At 45.4% G+C, this 26,012-nt stretch overlaps 1 protein-coding gene across 3 annotated transcripts in view; it reads right to left on the bottom strand.

Moving 5' to 3' along the window:
- LOC138521307 (sodium channel protein type 4 subunit alpha-like) overlaps window positions 1-26,012 on the bottom strand; it is a 3,496,387-nt gene that overhangs the window by 187,411 nt on the left and 3,282,964 nt on the right. The window lies entirely within an intron of this gene.

Raw genomic sequence — 26,012 nt, 5'->3', positions numbered from 1 at the left:
TTTTTGATTTGGTTATTTGGTTTCCAACACGGGAGGGAAGGTATAATATAAGGAATACATTGTTTGATTTTTGAAATCTTGTCATTAGAATGATTTAATAAAATGAAAATACATAAGAATCATTATTTTGTTTCAAAAGAACTGAGGAAGCGGAACATGAATGTATTTATTTTGATTGGATTTCAATTTTATAATTGAATATCTTTATTTTAGATTTTAAAGTGACCTTAATTATATTTAACACATCTTCTATATAGATTTTACTCACTTTAATTCCAGGTACGAGCACCTGACCACCTGCGTTAGGTCATTACATTAATTACATGGGCACCAATCTTTTAAAGTTTTCGTTAGATGCTAGAGAGTCTGAGGCTACTCTAAAAATGTCATAGGCCCCACCCCAAATATTGTTTTGCAATGCATTAGGGCACACTTGAAGCACTGAAGAAGGGGTGGGGTAGGGATACTGTACCCCAAATCTCCACATGTGGCGCTCCAATCTCATCCCCCATTCCTCTCTCCACACAGATCACCTATTGCCCCAGCACCTTTATTTGTAACCCCCTGTGTGGGTTCCTGAAGTACAGCGCTATCTGGCTTCCTAGCTGGGTTTGCACTTTATAAATCCCATACATAGAGACATACATACATACATACATACATACAGGGACAGTTAAAGACAGAAAACAATCAAAGGGATCTAAGAGAGCTCATTGACAGAGGAATTAACAGAAATATAGAGTGAGTTAAAGGAACATACAGAAAAGAGAGAGAATCGGAACAGGATCTCAGATGCATACAGAGAAACATTGAGATGAAAGAGAGAGGAGGGAAGGAAAGGGGGAGATAGACCGAAAGAAAACAGAGACATAGAGACTTGAAACATGCAGAATTGGGCAGAGAGGAGGGGGATAAAAGAGGGAGAGAGAGAGAGAGTGTGAAAAGGAGATACCTTGCAGTCACATAGACCTGTAGAGAGAGGCAGAAATAAAGAGTGAGACAGAAAAAGATATGTAAACCAGAGTTCAAATACACAACCATGAAGCATAAGAAGAAGAGGGTGAGTAAGATTGAGAGGAATGGCCAGAGAGAAGGGGAAATACACACAGTTAATGAAATACAGAGACGAGAGGAAGAGAGGGAGTGTTTGTGTGTTTGAGAGTGAAAGAGAGAGAGAGAGAAATGGCACTGCAGAGAGAGGCATAAAGGAGAAGTGGAAAACAGAGATAGAGTGAGAGAAGAAGGTGTGGAGTGAAATTACCTTTTTTTTAAAGTGAGAAATAAATTGAGTTAGTGTGGTGTCGCTAGTCTCAATGCGTTTGGAGGACGAGTCCTCTGTCTGTTGCCATTGATTAGTGGACTGTGACCCACGGGAAGTTAAGGGGCGGGGTTACCGCCCGACCGTTAGTTCGAGATACCCAGTTGATGAATAAAGACGTGTTGCACCCCAGCTCTGTGTCGGCTCATCTTTAGTGATGTGTTGCATGAGTGACATGACAGCGTGAGGCGGTCCACGTAGCAGAACATCACATTGGCGACGAGGCGGACACAAAGTCCCACCGTGCCTGCCATCTCGGGCCCACCGCGTGCGTGGTGTATCACTCGGCGCCGCTGGTTGCGCTGGGCCCCATCCTGCTGGGATCATCTGGAGAGCTGGGTGGAACGTGAAGGCGTCCCCACACTGTGCGCACCACACGAAGCTTTGGCGCACATACCTCCGGCGGGTGGAGCAAACTGTGAAAGCTCCCCGTGCAGTGATCCGTCCGGGCGGTGGAGAGTGAACGTCTCCCGCCAACGGCAACGAAACCCGATCTGTGCACGCGTGTGCACGGCGGAGCACTGGCAGGTGGAGCAGCGACTCCCTACTCACATTCTGGGCGGTTGAGAAGCACTGGCCTCCTGCCGATGCCAACGACAAAATCGATCAGGAGATGAGCGGTGGAGGCGTGATCCTCCCGCTCCAATGCGAAACCACACACTAGGCCTCACAGACTTCGCTAACACGCGGCACAGCGCCCTCCTCTTATGGCGCGAAACGTCGCAAGACACCGAGCGGAAAGAAGTTCACAAGCCACCAACATCTAGTGCAGCGCCCTTAACCAGCTCCACTTCATCCAAACCCGACGAAACTTCTCTCCAGCTCATTAAGCAAAAAGAAGGGTACGAGTGGCGACAGCTCATGAGCGGCTCGGAAGGAGAGTCACTAACCGTTCCAGTGACTCCAGCCATACCAGAACACCGGAAAATGACGGACAGCCTTCTAGCTCACCTGCCAGCAAATTTCGATCTCACAGACACCGGCACCCTTGGATCTAGATGGAAAAGGTGGCTGAGGGACTTTGAAGTGTGCCTAAAAGCAGCTGGCCCACTGGAGGATGAACAGAAGCTCGACCTCTTAAACCATGCGGTAGGGTCAAACGTGCAAGACATCCTAGAAGAAATACCTGAGAACAACATTGACACATACACCAAATTGAAGACAACGCTCACTGAGTACTTCACACCCCACACAAATGTGGACTACGAACGACACGTTTTCCACACCACAAAGCAAAACAAAGGGGAAACCATTGATGCGTTCGTCATGAGACTACGATCAAAAATGGAACACTGTGATTTCAACAATGACTCCAACGACGAGGCCCTCAGGTCACAAATCATAGTGGGCTGCGAGAGCGCTGACTTCCGCAAACGACTACTGCAACAGCCACGCAACCTAGAGGAAATTCTACGCCTGGCGCGATCAGATGCTGCTCTCGTGGCTCAAGTAGAGGGCCTGGACGACATAAAGATCACCCATGGAAAACACGAAAGCCTCAACAGACTAGAAGGGACTGCAAGAAACAACAGTGACCCCTTTTGCTACCGGTGTGGACACGAATACCCTCACGAAGGAACGTGCCCAGCAATGGGTCAGACCTGCTCCGCGTGTGGCGGTGAAAACCATTATAAGGCTGTATGCTTCATATTCCGCAGCAAAATGAGAGGGGCAGGAAGAAGTAACAAACCCACAACAGAACCAGAACAAAACCTGCTGCCACATCACCACCGGACCGCGCACCAGCCCCAAGATCAAACGCGCCACAGACACTACGAAGAGCCACTGGTAAGGAGACAAGACAACAAGGATTGGAGGGACAACAAGACCACACCTTCCAAGACAAGGAGAAGACCCCGGAGGTACATACAATGTCTCATCGAGCAGTCACAATATGACAGTGTGTCAAGCGCTTCATCGGACGAGAGAGCCCGCCGACCCGACAAGCAACAAGAAACACAGCGGAAAAAGGGAAACCTATATGCCCTCAGAAACAACACAGCAAAAGAACATAGCTCAATACTCAGAATACAGGTCAACCAAACAGCAGCAGAATTTCTAATAGACACAGGAGCAACCGTAAATGTAATCAGCGAGGAAGTCTATGAAAGTATACCAAACGCCCCCCACCTCCAGCCAGCACGAGCACTCATCTACCCATACGGCTCAAAGACCCCCCTAGCATGCAAAGGATTCTTCATGGCATCGTGCCGATACAAAGAACATGAAAAAAACATCCCCATGCATGTGTTAGAAGCGGCTACCGAGAGGGGATGCATACTGAGCTATCCGGCAGCCATAGAAATGGGACTTATCCACATATTATATCGCCTCATGGTCACAAATATCTAGACCCAACGGCAAGCATTGACCAAGTCTTCCCGTCACTATTCAAAGGCCTTGGCAAGTTGAAGGACAAACAGATCGAGCTCCACATCGACACCAGCATCCCACCCATAGCACAACACTACCGGGGAACCCCCATCAACATTCAAAAGCAAGTTGAAAATGAACTGACCAAACTACTACATGCAGACATCATTGAGCCCGCAGAAGGCCCCACTCCATGGGTCTCCCCCATAGTACCCGTGTCTAAAAGAGACTCCTCTGACATTTGAATATGTGTGGACATGAGGAGACCAAAAGAAGCCATTCTGAGGGAACGTCACCAAGCCCCACGAATTACAGATATGGTACACCTCCTGAACAGGGCGACCGTGTTCTCCAAATTCGACCTAAACAAAGGTTACCACCAGTTAGAACTCTGCAAGAGCTCCCGATATAAAGCAACGTTCGCAACCCACCTACGGCTCTTCCGATACAAGCGGTTAAGTTTCGGGGTGCCCTCCGCGGCGGAAATTTTTCATGCAGAAATTCACAACGTCATCAAGCACGTGCCAAATTGCTTGAACTACAGCGATGACATACTGGTCTTCGGCCAGAATCAAGAACAACACGATGACACGCTAATGAGAGTATGTATGGCGTTAGAAGACGCAAAGCTCAACCTAAACAAGGAAAAATGTGAGTTTCGCAAGAGAAAACTTCGTTTTTTGGTCACATATTTTCCGAGAAGGGCATGACACCAGACCCAGAGAAGGTCAGCGCGCTCCCAGAAGCGGAGCCACCCACCACCACCTCAGACCTCAGATCATTCTTAGGACTCGCAAGTTACTGCACAAGATACATACAAGACTTCGCCTCTATCAGTGAACCTCTCAGAGCTCTCACCAAGCTCAACACAGAATTCGTCTGGTCACCTCAATGCCAAAAGGCTTTTCAGATCATCAAGGTCTGCATTTCCGACGCCAGGAACATGGCATATTTCGACCCCAAGAAAACAACGGAACTCATCGTTGATGCAAGTCCGTGTGGCCTAGGTGCCATCCTGACACAACTGGGTGACAAAGAAGAGAGCGAAAAGCACATAGTATCATACGCCAGTCGAAGCCTCTCCAAAACTGAACAAGCCTACTCTCAGGCGGAGAAGGAAGCTTTGGCAGTGGTCTGGGCCTGTGAACATTTTCACTTGTTCCTGTATGGAAAACCTTTCATGGTTGTAATGGACCATCAGGCTCTCACCTTTCTATATGGCAACCCTCAGGCAAAAATGCCGCCCAGAATAGCCCGATGGGCACTTCGACTACAAGATTACCAATTCACCATCACACACAGACCAGGGAAAGCACAATACCCTGCAGACTTCCTCTCACGGCACCCAAAGTAAACATGCGGGCCAGAACCCTCCATCGCTGACCAGTACATAAAATATATCATCCACAGCAACACACCCCAAGGGCTCGACATGGATCAGATAGCTCGAGAATCCAACACCGACCAAGGAATACAAACCATACTGAGGTGCCTAGAAACGGGACAATGGAAACACGCTAAACAAATTCAAGAATCAATGAATGATGACACGAAACAAGACATCACCTGCTTTCTGGCCGTGAAGGAAGAACTGGCAAAATCAGATGAAGAGCTACTGTTGAAAGGCACCAAGCTCGTAATTCTGCAGAGCCTGCGACGGAAAGTACTAGAAATGGCCCATGAAGGACACCGAGGGATAGTGTCTACCAAAAGGATGCTAAGGCAAAAACTATGGTTCCCCCAATTAGACACCTCAGTGGAAGAACTACTGCAAGACTGTCCTACGTGTGCCCTAGTAAAGCCCCACACATCATCTGAACCCTTGAACATGACTGCACTGCCAGAAAGCACCTGGGAGGAAATAGCTGTCGACCACTTCGGACCCATGGAAGGGGGAGAATACATATTGGTGGCGGTGGACGAATAGACGAGATATCCCGACCTGCAGATAGTCCCGTTCACATAGGCTCATCACACCATCCCAGCCCTAGATTGAATGTTCGCAACCTACGGAGTGCCCAAGGTAGTAAAGTCTGACAACGGACCTCCGTTCACTGGACAAGACTTTCAAAGATTCGCGGAATACATGGGTTTCCGTCACAGGAAAGTAACACCCCTGTGGCCAAAAGCAAACGGGACAGTCGAAAGGTTCATGAGCAATGTTAAACGCACAACCCAGATTGCACGCATCACAGGAGAACCTGTCGAGAAGCTGTTATACCAACTCATGCGAGATTACAGAAACACCCCACATAGCACCACCGGGAAAATACCATCAGAGGTGATGTTCGGGCGAACAATTAGGACACGACTACCACACATAGCGGTTGGAGGATCAATATGAAAAGGACACCGAAATGAGACACAGAGACAAACTCATGAAAGAGAACATGAAGAAGGCTGCTGACCCCACTCGCAGGGCCAAGGAGAATGACCTGACACCAGGAGACCTGGTTGTGGTCCGCCAACCCCAACAGCGCAAAAACATGGCACCATTCAGCGAAGAACCCCTCATCATCGTCAAAAGGAAGGGATCACTCATCAGCGCAGAAGGAGACAGCAGATCTGTAACACGAAACTCATCTCACTTCAGGCGAGTGCCCGGAATCCCACCCTCAGGTGACATGAGCAGGGATGGCACCTTCTCTCAATGGGACGCTCCCTATGAAGGAGACAGAGAAGACTCTGAAGGTGACCCGGCGTCAGGAGCCGAGACCGGCTCACCAGCCAGATTGGAATGTCGACCCCAGAGAACAAGGAAGAAACCACATCGTCTCATTGAAGAGATGAACTGATAGCAGGACTAAATGTTTAGTGGCGGGAGGGTGTGGTGTCGCCAGTCTCATTGCGTTTGGAGGACGAGTTCTCTGTCTGTTGCCATTGATTAGTGGGCTGTGACCCACGGGAAGTTAAGGGGCGGGGTTACCGCCCGACCGTTAGTTCGAGATACGCAGTTGATGAATAAAGACGTGTTGCACCCCAGCTCTGTGTCGGCTCATCTTTAGTGATGTGTTGCATGAGTGACATGACAGCGTGAGGCGGTCCACATAGCAGAACATCACAGTTAGAAAGACTGCTTGAAGACCTAAATCGAACTGGCATGCCCCTGGACGTACTTCTGTTTGTGTCCAGGGGCATCATCAAGGGGTGACCAAGGAGGGCCACAGCGACCCTTAAAAAATGCTGCCCCCCCCGCCTAATGGGCCGATTCAGTTATGTGTGTTCTTTTGGTGTGCCACCCCAAGATTTCCAGTGTGGCTACCCCTATCAAAAATGTCTGGCGGTGTCACTGTTTGTGTCTACGTGTGACTGTGTATTGGAGGGCATTTGAACAAAGGGTGGGGAGCAAACAAGGGTTTGGCTAAAAGAAATCAGTCTTTTTCGTGTGCAGCTGTCAAAATGCAGAATAATCACATGGAACCGAGAAGAGGGGCGATGGGAATGTGACAAAGAGAGGGGCCTGAAAGAATGATGTCCAGATAATGAGAGAGAGACGTGTTAAACCAAGTAGCAGAGGGAGAGCTCGCAGACTAGACCTGTGTCGCAGTGAATTGAGATGAACAGGAGGAGAAGGCAGAGAGAATGTGCATGTTTGTGAGCGAGAAAGGACGATAGAGCTAGAGCATGTGGGAGGTAGGTGGAGAGCCATAAATGTGTAAAATAGGACATAGAACTTAGCGAGATAGCCAGAATGACTGACAAGGTGGGACAAAAAAGAGATCAAGAAGTGCAGAGACCCGAGAGAGAAGGGTGGAGGGCCCTAGAAATGTGTGTGTGCGCAAGAGAAAGAGCCCAGACGAGCGCCAGGGGACCACTCCGGTGGTGATAGTGTGAGGTACAAATATCCTTTAACATTAACATTAACGTACACCGGCTACGGACCAGAAGATTCGATGTTTGGGTGCGTGAGTTCAACACGGAGAGTGGGGGGAATGAAGAAGAGAATTAGAAAGAGGCTGAAAATTAGCTCATTGTGTGAGAGACACAGCACACAGACACGAGAGAAGGAGTGAGAGATCTACTTGGGAGAGGGAGAGCGAACCCAGAGGTCTCTGACAACAGCTCAGGGACACATATCAGACTCGTAAGAGAGAAAAGGGGCATGATAGAATGAGAAAGAGAGATCGAAGAGATCTGAAATACATACAATGAAAGAGAGCTCACTCTAGACACTAACCAGATAATTACATTTTTGCTTGAAGACAGAGTGTGGGGAGGGAGTGAGAGAGGGAGAATGGGGCAAGAGAAGGAGGAGGGGGAAGGAGAGACACCTGATATCCATGGTGAAAAAGAGAGAGATCCCTCATAAACACAAACAACTAGAAAAGAAAGACAGAGCTCAACGAAAGAGAGAGATTAAAGACTGGAGTAAAGGTGAAGGAGGGAGAGAGACATAGTGAGGGGTTACTAAGATATATCGAAGTAGAGAAAGAGAACCAAGAGATCACATGGAGAGTCATTCCAGATACTCAGCAGGTAATGTACTATTATGCTGTGGAGGTGAGTTATTTGGGGTCTCAGCATGGGAGAAAGAATGAGGGATGTATATCAAGCAAAAGAGAGAGAGCAAGAGGGAGGGAAAGAGTGATAAGAGTGACTGGGGGACTTCAGAGGCAGTCTTTGGACAGTAAAGTGAGAAAGAAAGAGAAAAGGAAAGAGAGCACAACAGCGCAAAACACAGGCAAAGAACCCCGATACCTGAAAGCAAACTCAGAGACAAGCGAGAGGTTCAAAAAAGCATATTCACTTGGAGGCGCAGTGACCTACTGAAGGGTGAGTGAGACTGAAAGAGAAAACCAAACCCAGAGACATCAGAGAATGAGAGCGAAGAGACCAATCCCCGAGTCATGAGTGAGAAAGAGAAAAAACGATGATGACGGATAGAGATCTGAGAGAAAACGAGACTGAGACAGGAGACAAAATGAAAATGAATGAGTGGTGAGAGAAAATCTTGAATGACAGATATGCAATGGATAATTCCATAATTGTTTGAAGTCTGGGTGTGAGTGAGGGAGAGAATGGCTAGGGAGAAATAGGCGAGAGAAAGAGACAGTGATTGACAAAAAGGAAGAGACCTAAGAGGCAGGGAGGCATAAGAAAGAAGGAATCTGCTTAATCCATATTTGTTTAGGTGGTAGGTGAGCTGATACCAGAGCGTTGGGAGGGAGGGGATGAAAGAGAGCAAGATAGGGAGAAAGAGAGAGAAACACAGAATGACAAAAGAAAGAGAGATAAGTGAGAGAGGGAAAGAGAAAAAGCAATAATCCGGATAACCACTATATTTTTTCCATATTTGTATTAGGTGTACATAAAGAAGGCAGCAGGGAGTGCGTTTGAGGGGGGAGACAGAGAGAGGGGAAGAGAGAGAGAGGGGGGAGTGGGGTGGGAGGGGGTAAGAGAGGTGAAGGGAGAGAGAGAGAGAGAGAGAGAGATAGAGAGAGGCAGGTTTGGGTGTGTAGAGGGGAGGAGTCGAGAAATCGAGATACAGTTACATGGACAGCTAGAAAGATAAACCTGAGAGAGGCGAGAGCTCATCCACTCCATGTACTCACCACATAACTCCATGATTGTGCTGGTAACAAGTGGATTTGGGACAGAGGGTGGGACAGGGAGAGTCTAAAAATTATAGCACGAAAGGTGAATGCAAGAGTTGTACAGTGAGATAAATAGGGAAGTGGATTGAGAAGAGAAAAATGCCCTAGATATGAGAGAGAGCAGGAGATAACTAAGAGACACTGAGACCTGATTGTTCCTGTTATATGTTAATACCCTGCATTGGAGCGAGTAGTTTAGGTACATTAATAATTACAAAGTGGTTCAGCAGACAGCATTCTTACTGATTGCTGCACGTAACGTGTATCAAGTGTTCTCTCGGGAGTGTACAAAGAATGCTCAGTTCCATATGCAGTCTTGTTAGACAGAAGTACACTATTACATTATGAGAGAGGCTTCTCTTTCAAGCCCCAGTCAGCTAATTATCTTGCTGGCTTGCCAGGAATAAGAGGAGATACAATTTGCTCTAAGCAGGGAATGGAAAATTGTGTAACCTGTTTGCAATCATCTTTGGGTTGACTGGTATTTAAGACTAAAAAGGAGTAAACGAGCAATAAGGTGTGATAGAGCTCAAACCCAGATCAGCAGAAGATAACCATTGGTCTGTTTGTGGACGTAAATTAATCCATTATGAAATAGACTTGTAAGGCGCATCATTGCCACCTAAATCACCTCCTGGCACTTTGTAGTTTGAAGGGATATATACACAAATATTTCAGGAAATGTGTTTTTGCGGTTTCTTTCTGAAGAGAAGTTGACAGGTCTTGGTGTTGCAAATCTACTGTCCATAAAGTCTCGTTTTGTCCTGTAGAGTGTGAAATATCTGATTGGATAAGTGCCAGGAGCATCAGGTGGATCAATGGTTTATTATGTTTTAGATTTATTTTTCGCCTTACCCTTAAATACATTTGTGGATCCAGTGATGGGCGTTACCGATGAGATACTAGAGAGAGTAGAGAGAGGGTAAATGGACACACATTGCTTCAGTGCCAGTTTGGCTGCGGCGCTCTAAACCATTTTTATGTCGAAGTGACATTCATGCAGGCTGAGTTAGAAGGAGTTAGCATAGTGAAGGCAAGAGTTGAAGTTAGTTCACTCTATTACCAGGGGTTCCTTTGGCATGAGAAGGAGAAGAGAACAAAGGTAACTGTGAAATGTTGATCTGTTTTATCGAGGGTTAGGTGTTTGACAATACAGCTAACTGTGATTGAGAACGACTTGGTGATTGCATGCTTGATAGGTATGTTTAACATTAAGGGGAAGTTCTGAAACGATGCAATTTATAATCAGAAGCATGCTGGTATCCAATATCTTCTGGCATACAAAATTCCAAGGTCTGGTATTAGTTTTGTTTGTAGATGATGCATAAGTAAAAGTGTGTTGCAGGCAGGCATGCTACAAGTAGTTGTGGTTATAAATTGTCTTCAAAAGGGAGGCGGTACCTTTAGTGCTGGCCTGCTACAGATCATGACAGTTGCTTGCTTTAAGTAAATCGTACCTGTTTTTTGTAATTCAAACACTGTTTACCAAGTATTTATGGGGATGGGAGAGGGGGCAAGAATCAGAACACTAAGGATTTTTGTTATTATGATTACATTTTTTAGAAAATCATGCCCTTCCAGCCCTCAAGGAATCTCACATCTCACAGAGCATTTTGCTTAGTGGTCCCAACTCACAACTCCTCGATGCTAGGTGGATCCTCCTTCTCCGTCCAAGTGGCAATCATCTGAAACGCCCTACCCCTACACATTCGCAACACTGAAAACCATATGAAATTCAGAAAGACCCTAAAATCCTGGCTCTTCCCATAATATCCCCCCTGAATCCCTGCCCCCCTCGAAACCACACAGCCAAAGCCTGTCAGGCCAGCCAATCAAGAGAGGACACCCTAACACCAACTACAACACAGAGACGGGCAGCATTCGCACCGGCTCACCTGACATACTGTCCCCCATACACAACAACATTCATTACCTAACAAATACACCGGGGAAGCCAGCAGCCTTTGCTGTGGCACACCACAATAAACTCCCCCGCGCTCACCACCCCCAGACCCTCCACAAGAGAGACCACGGATAATGAGACAATTAGACCAAGGAAGCCAGAAAGCCCTCACCCACCCCATTCCACCCATGCATGCAAACCTGAGAGACCTCCTCTGACCGAGCGCCAATCATCTGGAACGCCATAATCCTACACCTTCTCAACACTGAATACCATCTGAACCTCAGAAAGGCCCTAAACATCCTGTCTCTCCCCAATATCCCCCTGAACACTCGTTCCTCGAAACTACACTGCCAAACCCAACATCTCATTACACCAATTACAACACAGTGGCCGGCAGCTTTCGCAGCGGCTCATCTAACACACTATCACCCCATGCACAACAACATTCCTACCTGACAAATACACCAGTGAAGCCAGCAGCCTTTGCTGTTGCACACCGTAATAAACTCACCCATGCTCACCGCCCCCAGATCCTCCACAAGAGAGACCACGAATAATGAGACAAATAGACCAATGAAGCCAGCACCCCTCGCTGAGGCACACCGGAACAAAATCACCCATGCTCACCGCCTGCTCAGACCCTCACAGCAGAGAGACCATGAACAACAAGACCACGCCGTCCACACTGGACAAAGATCGCTCCAGCGGAACAACTCCGAAGACTACAGTAAGTATAACATTGAAGACTACGGTCCGAATACCTCACACCACATCTGTGGACACAGGCCGCAGGCACAGCCAACCATTCATGCACTGTAAAATGCAGCTATGGCTATGCTTTCCGGTCTACCAGCAGATATAGCTGTCCACACTGAAACACCTGACGTACCTCAACACCCTTGCTACTAGCATACAGCGACAACCAATGAAAGAAATTCGGTATAGCTGGCCACACATTTACTCTCCCAACAATAGCACTCTATCGCAAACCACCAACAGCGCCCACCCACGTGCCTGGCCTCTTTTTAGGCTGCTTAGAAGAGCCTAGCCGGCCACCCAAGTCCTAGACCTGCGAAAATGCACACATGCATCTCCTAATCTAAACTTTTTAGAATTTTCCAGAACATTGACTGCGGTCACCAAGGGCTTTCTAACCACAAAGCGCATTGAAGCCATACAAATGGGGAAAGAGCGCTATATAAATAACCACATACAATACAATACAAGAGAAGCCACATGGATTTGTGAGACTGTCCATGATAACTTGTTCGAGAACGTAGGGGTCACTTGGTAGACCCTTGTACAAGGACTGATTGCACTCCAGCTTTGCCAAAATTGCAAAAGGTTATTCTTTAAATTATTGTGTCTCACACAGGCGCACAGTTACTAACTTGTTTGCACAAACTGGCTTATTTAAGGTGGATTTAAGGGGGATCTCCATACAGTATGTGACATAAAACATGTAACATTGTAAGGCAATAACAAAGTTACTCACCGTAGTGACTACCTTACTCCTAGTCCATAGTACCCTTTCCTTCATACTTTTGGGACATTCCGTCCCGTGGGACGGGACCGGAGCACTTTTTGTAAAAAAGCATCAAATTGAAAAATGTGTCCTTCTCTTTTTACGCTGGGGCCCCGTGCATCGCCCTTCAGTCCTTTTCTATCGCCAGGTCTGAGACCATTTAAGCAATAATAGAGGATACTTATTAGAGGGAACGGCGGGCGGCGTATGGGGGAAAGGGGACTATGGACTAGGAGTAAGGTAGTCACTACGGTGAGTAATTTTATCATACTCCTACCTCCCGTCCCCTTTCCTCCATACTTTTGGGAGATTACCATACAGGATAACGGGTGGATGGAACTCCTTTACTGAAAGAGGTTTTTAAGAACAGCTTGCCCGAACTGAGCATCAGTCCTGGAGCTCAGGTCGAAGCAGTAATGCTTCACAAAAGCTGATGGGGAAGCCCACATGGCTGCCTTGGCAATGGCTTCCCAGGGAACACATGTTTGGAAGGCAATGGCAGCTGCCTTACCCCACACATGATGGGCATGAATTCCATTTGGAGGTTGAAGGCCCTGAACAGAAAACGCTTCAGAGATGCAGGAAGCAATCCATCGGGAGATAGTTGCTTTCGAAGATGGCTTTCCCTTTGGATCCCTGAAGGTCACCAAGAGCTGGGAAGAGCTCCGAAGATTAGATGTTCTGTCCAAATAAAACTTAAGAGCTCACCTTACATCCAAATTATGCAGTACCTCTCGGCATCTGAAGCCGGTTCTGTGAAGAAAACTGGTAAGGGAATAGACTGGTTCAGATGAAAATCAGATACCACCTTTGGAAGGAAAGAGGGATTGGTCCGGAGGACAACCTTATCCTTGTGAAAGTTGAGGAATGGGTGTTCTACCGACAAGGCCTGAAGCTTGCTTACACGTCTTGCCGAAGTTACCGCAATCAGAAAGGCAATTTTCCATTTTCCATGAAAGGAATTTCAAGTCTGCAGTAGCCTTGGTTTGGAAGGGTTTATGACATGAAGCAGTAAGGACCACATTCAGATCCCACTTAGGTTGCGGGCTGCGCACAGGTGGATACAGATGCAACAGACCTGCAAAGTGCCTTTTAATGACAGGATTTGTCAAAGAAAAAGAGCAAGAGTCCGTGGACAGGTAGGCGGCAATAGCCGACAAACATGCATGCCTGAAGCTGCCAGATGAGAAATGAAAGACAACACTGTGTCGATAGCAGTTTCTCTGGGGTCCAACTTTTTTGCTAAACACCAGTGACAGAAACTGAGCCATTTGCTCCTATACTGAGACCTGGTCAAAGGTTTTCTAGCTGCTTGGATAATACACATATTATCCACTGAAAGATTGAAACTCTCTAAAGATTTGAACTCAGGCACCAGGCCGCCGAGCTGAATGATTGTGGGAGATGTGCGACAACTGCTGATCGCTCTGGTGAAGCAGGTCGGGAATCAGCAGAAGCCTAATCGGTGAGCAGACTGACAGATGCTGAAGCTCTGAAAACCAGAATCTGGCTGGCCACTACGGGGGTATGAACAGGAGAGTGCAATTCAATGTATTCCTGAGCTTGCATAGTGCCCGGTGAATCAGAGGAAGAGGCGGGAAGGCGTAGGCCCTCATGTTGTACCACGGAATCTCGTGAGCATCCCCCGGGGAAGAGCCCGTTCCTGGAAGCATGAAGAGGAAGTTTCCAATGACATCGCAAAGAGGTCCATTTCTGGAGTGCCCCAATGGCGAAAAAGTTCGGAGAGGATCTGCATGTTCAGCTCCCACTTGTAGCTGACCACCGGTCGCCGGCTGAGAGCGTCTGCGTTACATTCAGCTGACCCGGAACACTGTGCTGAATGGCCCATTCCCAAATCTGAATGGCTAGATCTACAAAGGGAGGTGACCTGGTACCCCCCTGCTTGTTGACGTAAAACATGGATACTGCATTGTCTGTGCGGATGCGGACCACCTTGTTCACAATCCCTGACTTGAAAGCTTTGAGCGCCAGGAAAATCGCCAGATGTTCCAGATAATTTATGTTTAATTGTCTGTCCTGCGGTGACCACAGGTCGAAAACCTAAAGATGATCCATCGTCGCGCCCTACCCGATAAGGGAGGAGTCCGTCGTAATGGTCACCTGTGGGCAGGGCTCCTGAAAAGACGCACCCACCGATAGATTGCTGGAAGAAGACCACCAAAGGAGATCTGTCATCATGTAGGGTGGAACCGGGATCATTTTGGTGTCCGGGTCCACCACCTGGAGCCAGGAGCTCCGAAGAGCCAACTGCGTAAGTCGCATCTTGAGATGCGCCAGGGGAGAGCAAGCACGCACGAGGCCATGTGGCCCAGAAGCATCTGGAACCACCAGGCGGACATGCTCTTTGACTGAATGAAGACTTGACACGTGGTTAAAAGATCCGCCATCCTGTCCACTGTCAAGTACACCCGGCAGTGGATCGTGTTCCAACAGACACCCAGGAATATCAGGTCCTGAGAGATCGTCATGGAGGATTTCCGGCAGTTCACCGACAGCCCAAGACTGAACAGGAACTGAAGGAGAGACTGAAGATTGCTCGAGACTTTCACCTGACAGGGACCGGGCAGAAGCCAGTCGTCCAAATATGGATACGCATGAATACCCTGTAGCCTTAAAAAAGCCGCAATGACTGACATCATCTTTGTGAAGACACGTGGTGCAGAGCTGAGACCAAAAGGGAGCACTAGAAACTGATAGTGATCCTCTCCCAGGGAGAACCACAGATATTTCCGATGCGGGCTCCAGATCAGGATATGCATATAAGCATCCTGAAGGTCCACAACGCTGAGCCAGTCGCCCTTCTGAAGAGAGGACTTAATTTGACAGGGTGTAATCATCTTGAATTTCCCTTGGGGAAGAGAAAGGTTGAACTGAGAAAGGTCTAGAATGGTGCGCAAGCCAGTCTGGTTGGGTTTTGGCACCGTAAACAGACGAGAGTAGCAGCCCTCCCCTCGTTCCACTAGGGGAACGGGTTCTATAGCCCTGAGATCTAGAAGCTTCTGGACCTCGGCTCTGAGGGAGGGTGTGCCCGACTGCTGAAAAGGAGGATTGAAGGGTGGAGTAGGGGGAGGGGCAAGCGGAAGCCCGCCCGAGCGTTGGACAAAACCCACCAGTCGTCGGTGGCAGTTTGCCACGCCACCAGATGAGACGAGATTCGTCCTCCCACCGGAGTCTTGTGTGAGCGCCAAAAAATATAATTTTGCAGACTTTTCGGCAGAGAGACTACCTGTCCCTGAAGAAGAGGCTGACGACCGAGAAAAAAATGGCCACGTGGCTGCCTCCGGCGGGAGTTACCCAGCAAAAGATCAGTCCTGCGCGACCTGCGTTCTTGGAACCCTCTAAAGCCTGAAGAGGATCGAGATAGGGACCCAGATCTCTGACCTTTGACTGGGGCCTTCACGAGCAGCGAGAGAGACTTGACAGTTTGCGTGCTCGCCTTAGTTTTGGTGAGCTCGTCATCCGTTGAAGAATGAAACAACTCTTTGCCATCAAAAGGCATGTCCAGAACTTTATCTTAGACCTCCTTCGAAAACTTTGTTGCATGAAGCCAAGCCTGACGAGAGGTGTCCACCCCCAGCATGAGGCCACGAGCCTAGGAGTCAACATGATGCACAGCAGCCTCCAGCATATCCTGCGCCAACACTCTAGTGTCTGACAAGCCGCCTTTACAGTCTTCTAACCTGTCGACAGGAATGAACTCCTGGAAGTCATCCAAATCTCTCCACAGTTTCATATTCATCGCCACCAGGATGAGCTCTGCGTTGGCACGTTGCAATTGCAGCACCGAATCGGCAAAAATCTTCTTACCCAAGGAATCAAGCAATTTGTCCTCCTTGGACAGAACTTGACCCGCAGCTGCGGAAGTCGCAGAGGCCGGCTTAGATTGCAGAGTGGCGGCTGCTACCACCGTCGAGGACGGGAGCGGGCATGACGCCAAGGTTACTTCCTCGGAGATGTGAAGCATGTAACGGGCGTCAATTCTTTTATTTATGTGCAGCCCGCCTGATGTGGGGTTAATCCCAGACCTTGTGGGCCACTGCCAGGACGTCCCTCTGAAGGAACAGGCCAGTGCGCTCCTGTGGAGACAGGGTCAGTGCCCCCCAAAGCACCCCTTCCTGCAGAGCGGATGCCTCAGGCACTAGTATGTCAAGGAGTGACATAATGTCCAGTACCCGGTCGTGAAATGCTCATACAGAGCGGGGCTGGTCCTCACTGTCCTGATCAGCCAAAGGATCGTCTAGAGCATCCGGATCCCCCGACTGTGACTCAACAGGTACTAAAACGAAAGGGGTTGTACCTAACGGACAGGTAATAGCCACTTAGTACATTTATTTTTTCATGAATACCAATAAATGTTCAAATTTCATTTCTAAAAACGTTTATTCTCATAATAAATTCATATACAATACTAAAACATTTCAATAAACAATTAAATGTAAATTCAACTCAGACTGATTCACTCCTACCATTCATACTGTTTTTACTTTTTGTAACACACTAATGACATGTGTATATTTTGGCCTCATATATAGAAGGCCTCTTGCTCTATTGAGACAATTCCACAAAAGTCCCCCATTCACTGTTCTGATGGTTCCGTCTGTGCGTGCTTATCACACCGACATTCGTCTACACATGTTTCAGTTGTCTATTTTCGGGACGTCAATATTCGTCGACCCTTAATTCATACAACCTTGTTCAGGACAAGATTAATCGGAGTTTGTTTATTCCCACAGATATCAAGTAGGGTGAGTATCACCACCTAAAATACAATAAAAAACTTTAGAACGCTAAAAGACTAACAAAACATTTAAACAGATTTCAAATTTATTCCCTGTAGGCTATTCCCTCTTATTTAGAACACATTTATTATGAAGATATGATTCTAAAAAGTAATCATGGTACAATATCCATGAGTGATTACCTTTACACCCACTCGTATTGCTACCTGGATAAATCCTATTTACATTTTCAATTAGTGGCCACCTCAGTCTGCCCACCAACCTAGATGCAAACAAACAGACCGTTCTTTTTTATTTTTTAGAACGTGATACTTACTTAGAATAGAATCCAATTGATTCTCTCTATTTATACGATCTTTTGGCCCTTTTATTTCTTCAAGAGCGGTTCTTTGCAACTCGGGTAGTTACCTATGAGGGAAATGGGAGAGTGTTACAGGGGAGTGAGTATTTGAGTGTATCTCTGATCGGGCGATTAGAATGGGACTTACAGCTAGCTTACTAAGAGGGAATAGCCTACAGGGAATTAAATTGAAATCTGTTTTAAATGTTTTGTTAGTCTTTTAGCGTTCTAAAGTTTTTTATTGTATTTTAGGTGGTGATACTCACCCTACTTGATATCTGTGGGAATAAACAAACTCCCATTAATCTTGTCCTGAATAAGGTTGTATGAATTAAGGGTTGACGAATATTGACGTCCCGAAAATAGACAACTGAAACACGTGTAGACGAATGTCGGTGTGGTAAGCACGCACAGACGGAACCATCAGAACAGTGGATGGAGGACTTTTGTGGAATTGTCTCAATAGAGCAAGAGGCCTTCTATATATGAGGGCAAAATATACACATGTCATTAGTGTGTTACAAAAAGTAAAAACAGTATGAACCAGTCTGAGTTGAATTTACATTTAATTGTTTATTGAAGAAACACGAGTCCCAACGGTAATCCGTTCCCAGGCACTCCAAGCAGAGAGAATGGGGATCCGCCCTAGAGAAGTGATGCTCGCAAGAAGAACAAGTGGCAAATCCCAGACACTCTGGCATAAATGGAGGACTATACGACCGCAGAACCGGAGCAGCGGGAAAGAAAAAAGGTCTTCCAGGTGATGCTAGTGTGTCCAGCCCCGATCGCGTTGAGAAAAGGACAGAAGGGCAATGCGCGGCGCGGAGCTAAGGAGGGCGGGGTTACGGCCGCGTGCTGCACCCCACGTAAAAAGAGAAGAAGGACACATTTTTCAATTTGATGCTTTTTTACAAAAAGTGCTCCGGTCCCGGCTCACAGGACGGAATGTCCCCAAGTATGGAGGAAAGGGGACGGGACTTAGGAGTAAATAGGAACATGCAGAAAATGACATACAAACAATAGGTTATTATTGATTCTTATTTTTATGTAAATTATACCACTTCGATTTAACTACATGTGTAAAAACAAATATCAGATATCACATCATTAATACGGATGACAAGAGTTTGCCTTATAAAGTTTTAGTTTTCTACATGAACACAACTACCACTCAAATTAATTGAGTGAATATATGTCTCGAATCCTTTATGGAGCGTAAGGTTGAATTTTATGGATAATTATAGCATTGTATAACTAGTTGACAGTTGTAATGGAACATATAGCAACTTGCAAGAGGCTATGGGCAGCTTTTAATTAAGGAAGATTCAACAATTTAAGCAGTTTCCGTTCTCAATACATGTCACATTATATGGTGATGTACCAACCTTGAAAGCAGTGCCAAAACACACTGTAATACTTTGTGTGTGAAAAACAAAACATATTTGAAACTACAAACTTTTGGAACTTAATTACATTCGGAGTGTGTCCATGACGAACAAGTCACTATTGCTAAAGTTGTTCTATAATAAGAACGAATGACGCTCAGCGACATATTTTTCCCTGGGGTACAAGAGCTTCAGCATGGAGCCCAACCAAAAGGTTTTTGCGATCTGTGCTTAAATGGTTTTAACAGTGTCAGTTTATGTTGAAATGTATACCGATGGTGTACCGATGAGCTTGAATGTTTTCATGTATTATTGTGATTATTTTGAAGCAGAAATTAATAGTTAACTGTAACTGTAGGTCTACACTGCTGGTATCGTTCATAGATTCACATGCTTTAAATACTTCCCTGTAATTACTCTGGGAATCATTGTTAACAATAAAGCAAAGGCAAAAGCAAAACAAACAAAAAATGATTAGTTTATACACATCATGTTGTGTCCTTTGTGCCCTGACCAGTGAGATCGGGTGCGTCTAGTAGCCGGTTTTGCGTCTAGTAGCCGGTTTTAATAATAATAATAATAATAATAATAATAATAATAAGATTTTGCTAAGAAGTTGTGCAGCATAAGTATTGGATCCACTTGCGTCGCTGGGGAAGCAGACGGTTGCATGTGAACCTATGACAAATACAGAAACTAAGCCCACAGGTACAGGCATGTAACTCATTTTAGGTCTGGAAGAGAGCTTTTTTTTAAATAACTTTTGCACCCTTTTATAACAGGGTCAGAGGTTTCAAGAAGCTGCTCTGTGATGCTGAAAAGGCATATCCTGCTCAAAGGTCTGATATAGTGTCAACCCTCTTGAAGAACCTAGTACAACTATGAGTGTTAGAGAGAGAGAGAGAGATTTAGTGCTGCTTTAAGAGCTTCTTTTACTTTCATGCGGGTTGGTACATTAATGTTTTATCCACTTTGTTTTGCTATTATTGTTATTTATGGTGCATGACACATTTAAGAGTTATTGTTATTGTTTAGTTATGAGAACCAGCCTTTTATTTGTCCATGACTCCCACTATTAGTGTCATTAAAGAAAATAATGAGTCCTACAATTCATGACAGTTGCTTCATTATGTATAGTGCACTTCATTGGCCCACTGCATCTTAACTGAACGCTGCATTTTCAAAGCACCATTTTGGAATGGGTGGGCACGCCTGGCAATGCTACTGTTGATTTTGAAGCTCCATGCCAATCTTTCTATTCATTAAATGTGCAAACGTAACTTTAAGCGTGTCATGCAACCATACATTGCACTAAATACATTGCTGCATTACACTGTAGGAACATTTTCGCTTACAAAATAGTGTTTTTGCAAAATAGTGTATTTTTTTCCATTAGGTTTTACAAAGCTACTGGGAGGTGAGGGAGCTGCATGTGCATTATTTATGTTACTGCAGTTTGTGATATTGGTTATCATGAAGAAAGAAAGTAGGTGATATAATCTACATAACAGAGTGTCATGGGTATGCATATGAGTCCTGCCAGATTTCTGCATTGTGTTGGTCAGAAAAAAATGAAACAAGAATAAGGCTGCAGTGAAAGCAAGGAGCTCAGCAATATGGCAGACATTATTAAGTGGAAGCATTGGGAATTCGCTTCAGTGGCAAATCTACTGTAACATAGCAAAAGGCCGAAAGGCGTGTCCTTGAAATTATAGAAGGTACGACTTTTTTGTCCTTGATGGCTCTATAAACACACTCTCACCCTTTGTATTTACAAAGGCAGACCTACTGAGTTGCCAATCCTTGTTTCTATAGCTTTGGACCTTACAGAGATTCACATCTTTTGAATAGATTATTTGACAGTAATGCATGAAAAGGTAGGAGAGATGGAAACACAAACATTTCACAAGTGCAAAAGATGTGGAGAACTGATTGTCACACCATTGCTTTGCTTCATTCATTATCCAGGCAGCAGTACTTCGTAAGGTGCGGTGTTCACTGAGTGCCTTTTTTGTGGATTGCTTGCATAAGAATTCCAGTGTGAAATGTCGCATCGCAGCCTCATCAAGCAGTTTGCCCTCAGATGCTCGTCAATATTTGATACATGCAGTCATCCAACTAGAGAGGCGCTGTTTTGACAGGGGTGACCTGTGAGGTTGTGTCACAAGGTTGTTGAATAATCGCAGTTTCACTGAGAGAATATAGTCTTGTTCACAGGTTAACTTTTATTATCAACATACAACTTGTATAATAATCTTTTTTATGCTTTCTTTCAGATAACCCAATAAAAGGATACAGGTGGTTTCCGGTTTTCTTCTTGAGTGGATCAAGTTCTTTTGGCCAAACTCAATTTTATATCTCAGGTAAGTCTTTATCGGGGTTTGTATCTTCCTTTCTCAAACGTCTATAATATTTGTTAAGTTTCCTATGATAACTAGACTTTTCTCTTTCTTCTTTATCCCTTGTCTCCCTCTTTGTTTTCTTCACTCTCTCATAATAGTCTATATTCAGTGTTTTCCAATATACCCCTCTGCGCTTTGCATTCAGTTACTAGCATAATGATATCTCCTCAGTAACTCGTAGCCTGATATTCTTTATCAAATACATAGCGTAACGGCGCCCACTTTCCTCGTTAGAAATCGACTACATAAGGTTCTATCGGCAGTCTTTCAATTTCTCTTATAACGGGGTTCGGTCTTTCAATACAATTGCTTACCGCTAACCAGCTGCGTTACTTCGATGAATCTTCCGAGGGCTCCTCCGCTGACACTCCCCTGCTTCATTTCTCCGCATTGGGTCTATGCCCCTTCAGAATCTCGCCTTCGATCTCCTCGGTCATCCGGCGACAACTTTCGTTCGGTTTCACCTCCAGGTTATTTCGATGCGATCGTCACTGTCGCGTCCTCTTCATCATTCCCGACAGACGATCAGCTAATCGTCTGGGATCCCGCCAATGTTAAACAGACTTCTTTTCTTTATCGGTTCAACGAGTCCTCAGCTGCTCGGCTCGGTCTGATCTTCACTCCCCTCACAGATCAGCTGTTCCCTTCGGACGCGGACTTTCCTTTCTTCGCTTTCTCTCGGCCTCCCGTGGTTCAAAGTCAATAGCGATTTCGAACTATCGCCTAAGTTATATATATATGTATTTCGTTAACTTCTGTTCATCTCTGTGCAACGGCACAACTCCCTTTCTTTATTCCTGCTCTCTCAATACGCCCAGCTCCAACCGTCCTCCTTCAAAAGCTCCTCCTCCGTCTCCTGGCAACCAAAAACAAAAACAAAGAAGGGACAATTGTTGCCATCCAAGTCATCCCCCTGAACTCTGCTCTGCTATTGACCCAGTGAGCTGTCAATTACTCCCTTTCTTTATATCTCAACATTTAACCCTTCATATGGACTTTCTGCCTAGTATCAACAGAGCCTGACCCAGCGGGTGTTTTGGTTATGAACTCTGTCCCATTTTATCACATACCCTCCCCTCTAGTCCCTTACGTTTGGTAAGGGGATTGTTTCGGGATAAAAAATCCGCCTGGGTCATTAATTTTCCTGGACGATGAACAGTCTTGAACGTAAAAGGTTGTAGTGATAAGAACCATCGTAGTACTCTGGGATTAGTATCTTTGTTGCGTGCCAACCATACCAGAGGTGCATGATCAGTCACCAGAGTAAACTCTCTTCCTAACAAATAATAGCGTAGTGCTTCTATGGCCCATTTCACTGCAAGACATTCCTTTTCAATGGTAGCATATTGTTGTTCATGTGGTAAGAGCTTCCTGCTTATGAAAAGTACGGGTTTCTCTGATTCATCTTGCCCCTGAAACAATACCGCTCCCAGCCCTGTTCCAGAGGCATCTGTGTGTAGGAAGAACGGAGCTGAGAAATCTGGGCATTTTAAAATGGCTTTTTCAGATAAAGCATTCTTCAGGTTATTAAATGCATTCATTGTTTCTGTTGTATACCAGTCCTTCTTCTTGCTAGATGAGTTTTTCAACAAATCTGTCAGCGGTGATGCTATTGTTGAAAAATGGGGTATGAACCTTCTATAGTACCCAATAAAACCCAGAAAGGCTCGCACTTGTCGGAGGTTTGTAGGAAATTGTAAGCTTTTTATGGCTTTCAGCTTGTCTTCTTGTGGTTTAATCATCCCCTGTCCTACAAAGTATCCCAAATATCTCGTATAGGAATTAGCCATGAACGTTTTCTTTGGGTTTATGTGTAGACCAGATTCTTGTAATAGCCCAAGTACCTTTTCCAAATGGGTTAAATGCTCGTCCCAAGTTTGACTGAAGACAATAATATCATCAAGGTATGCTCCTACATATTCTTCCTGTCCTCTAAGGATTGAATTCATGAGCCTTTGAAATGTTGCTGGTGCCCCATGCAACCCAAATGGTAAGACGGTAAATTGGAACAGACCTGATGGTGTGGAGAACGCAGTTTTTTCTTTATCCTCGGGGAGCAACGGTATTTGCCAATATCCTTTTGTTAAGTCTATAGTTGTTAAGAATTTAGCCTTCCCTAGCTTTTCTAGTAAATCTTCGATTCGTGGCATAGGGTAGGCGTCGAACTTGGAAATTTCATTCAACTTCCTAAAGTCCATGCAAAAACGAACCGATCCGTCAGGCTTCGGCACCATTACCACCGGGGAGGACCATTCACTATGAGAGGGTTCTATTACTCCCATCTCCAACATTTCCTTAATCTCCTTATTGATGGATTGGAGTTTTGTCTCTGGAATTCTATAGGGTCTAATTCTTACTACTTCTCCTGGCTGAGTTACAATACGATGACATACCATGTTCGTTCTCCCCGGTAAGGATGAAAAAATATTTGTATATCTCCTCACCAACCCGAGGAGTTTTTCCTTCTGTAACTCAGATAAATTTTTATTTATGTTTAACGCTTCCAATCCTAGATCTTCTTTTAACCTTGGAAAAGGTTCGAATGATGTTTCTTTAGTATTAATCACTGCCACCGTCGTTACAGGTTCTACCCATTTCTTTAGTAGATTCACATGATAGGTCTGTGTTGGGAACTTTCGGTCATTTTGTCTCACCTTGTAAGTTAGTGGACCTAGGACCTCTTCTATCTCATAGGGTCCCCTCCACGCTGCCAGCATCTTGTTCTCAGACGTCGGAAGTAAGACCAACACTTTATCTCCTTTGTTAAATGATCTTAATTGAGTGTTTCTATTGTAGTAGTATTCTTGTTTAGTTTGTGTTTGTAACAGATTTTCTTTTGCTATGTTCTGTAACTTTTCTACTCTTTCTTTAAGTTGGTATGCATATTCAGTAAGTGAGATTTCTTGACTCGGCTCCTCTTCCCAGTTTTCCCTCAAAACATCGAGTAGTGTTCTCACTGATCTTCCGAACAGAAGTTCAAAGGGTGAAAACCCTGTCGATGATTGGGGGGTATTCCTTAAGGTAAGGAGTATCCAGGGCAGCAACCTGTCCCAATTCTTTCCTCCTGGTTCTCCTGTTTTACGCAACATTTGTTTTATGGTCTGATTGTACCTCTCTACAAGGCCATCAGTTTGAGGATGATAGACAGCGGTTTTTAAATGCTTCATTTGTAGAATCGTACATACTTGTTCCATCACTGCCGACATAAAGTTGGATCCTCTGTCGGTAACAAACTCCTTTGGTATTCCTACTCGACTAATAAAGGGAATCAAGGCATCACATATACTTTGTGTACTAGTAGACCTAAGAGGAAAGGCCTCTGGATACCTGGTAGCATAGTCAACAATCACTAAGATATATTTATGGCCTCTGGATGACGGTTCTAAGGGGCCAACAATATCTAACCCAATCCGATGGAAAGGTTCCAACACGACTGGCATCGGCTGTAAAGGTGCTTTCCTCACATTGGCTTTATTTTTCTTCTGGCATTCTGGACATGCTTGGCAGAAACGAGCCACCTGAGCATAAAGCCCCGGCCAATAAAACCTGGCAAGAATTTTCTGGGTGGTCTTCTCTGTTCCTAAATGACCTTCACCAATTTGTAGGTGGGCCACTTCTAACACCGTTTGATAATATTTCTTGGGTACTAGCAACTGTTTCAGAACTGTTCCAGTGGCATCCTTGCTAGTTCGGTAGTATAATCCTTTTTCATTCACAAAAGACGTCCCATTTCCCGATACCCCTGAGTTAACTGCAGCCCTAGCATTTCCTAATAATGGATCTAGTTCTTGTGCCATTCTGAAAGAATCTCCCGCTTCGTCAATTTTCCAGTCAATTGCAATGGGACATACATTCTTTTCTGCCCAAACTTTCTTTAACTTTCTTAAGTTCGACTTCCCTTTCCTTTCTTTCGTTAATGGCTCAGCAATAGTCTCATGGGCGAAAGGGGCACATTTTAACCAATTTTCTTCTATCGACTTTATGATCCGTGAAAAATTGGGAACATCGGACCCAATAAGTAGAGGCTCTGGTAATACTGGCATTAGGGCGGCCCTCACCTCCATCTGTTCCCCGGCTACTTTTAATCTAATCTCTTTGGTCGGGTAAGGTTTGACATCTCCATGGACACAACGTATGGGAATTAGTGTGTTCGAGTCCCCAGTATTCCCCACAAGTTCTGTACTTACAACTGTTTGCAGACTTCCGGTATCCACCATAGCTCTTGTAGGTTTCCCATCAACTTCTGCTTCACAAATATAAGAATATGAGGATTTAGGGAGTGTTATTCCTTCTTGATATTCTCCTTCTCTTGGGACCTCCATGTTTCCCACGTCCATAGGTTCAGCCTTAACTCTTTTGGGACACATTCTCGCTAGGTGTCCCCATTCACCACATTCAAAACATTGAAT

The sequence above is a fragment of the Ambystoma mexicanum genome, chromosome 13, assembly GCF_040938575.1.
Source record: "Ambystoma mexicanum isolate Mex_15411 chromosome 13, UKY_AmexF1_1, whole genome shotgun sequence".
NCBI classification, from domain to species: domain Eukaryota; kingdom Metazoa; phylum Chordata; class Amphibia; order Caudata; family Ambystomatidae; genus Ambystoma; species Ambystoma mexicanum.
The sequence above is the reverse complement of the archived record's forward strand: the minus strand, read 5'-3'. Positions and strand labels throughout refer to the sequence as shown.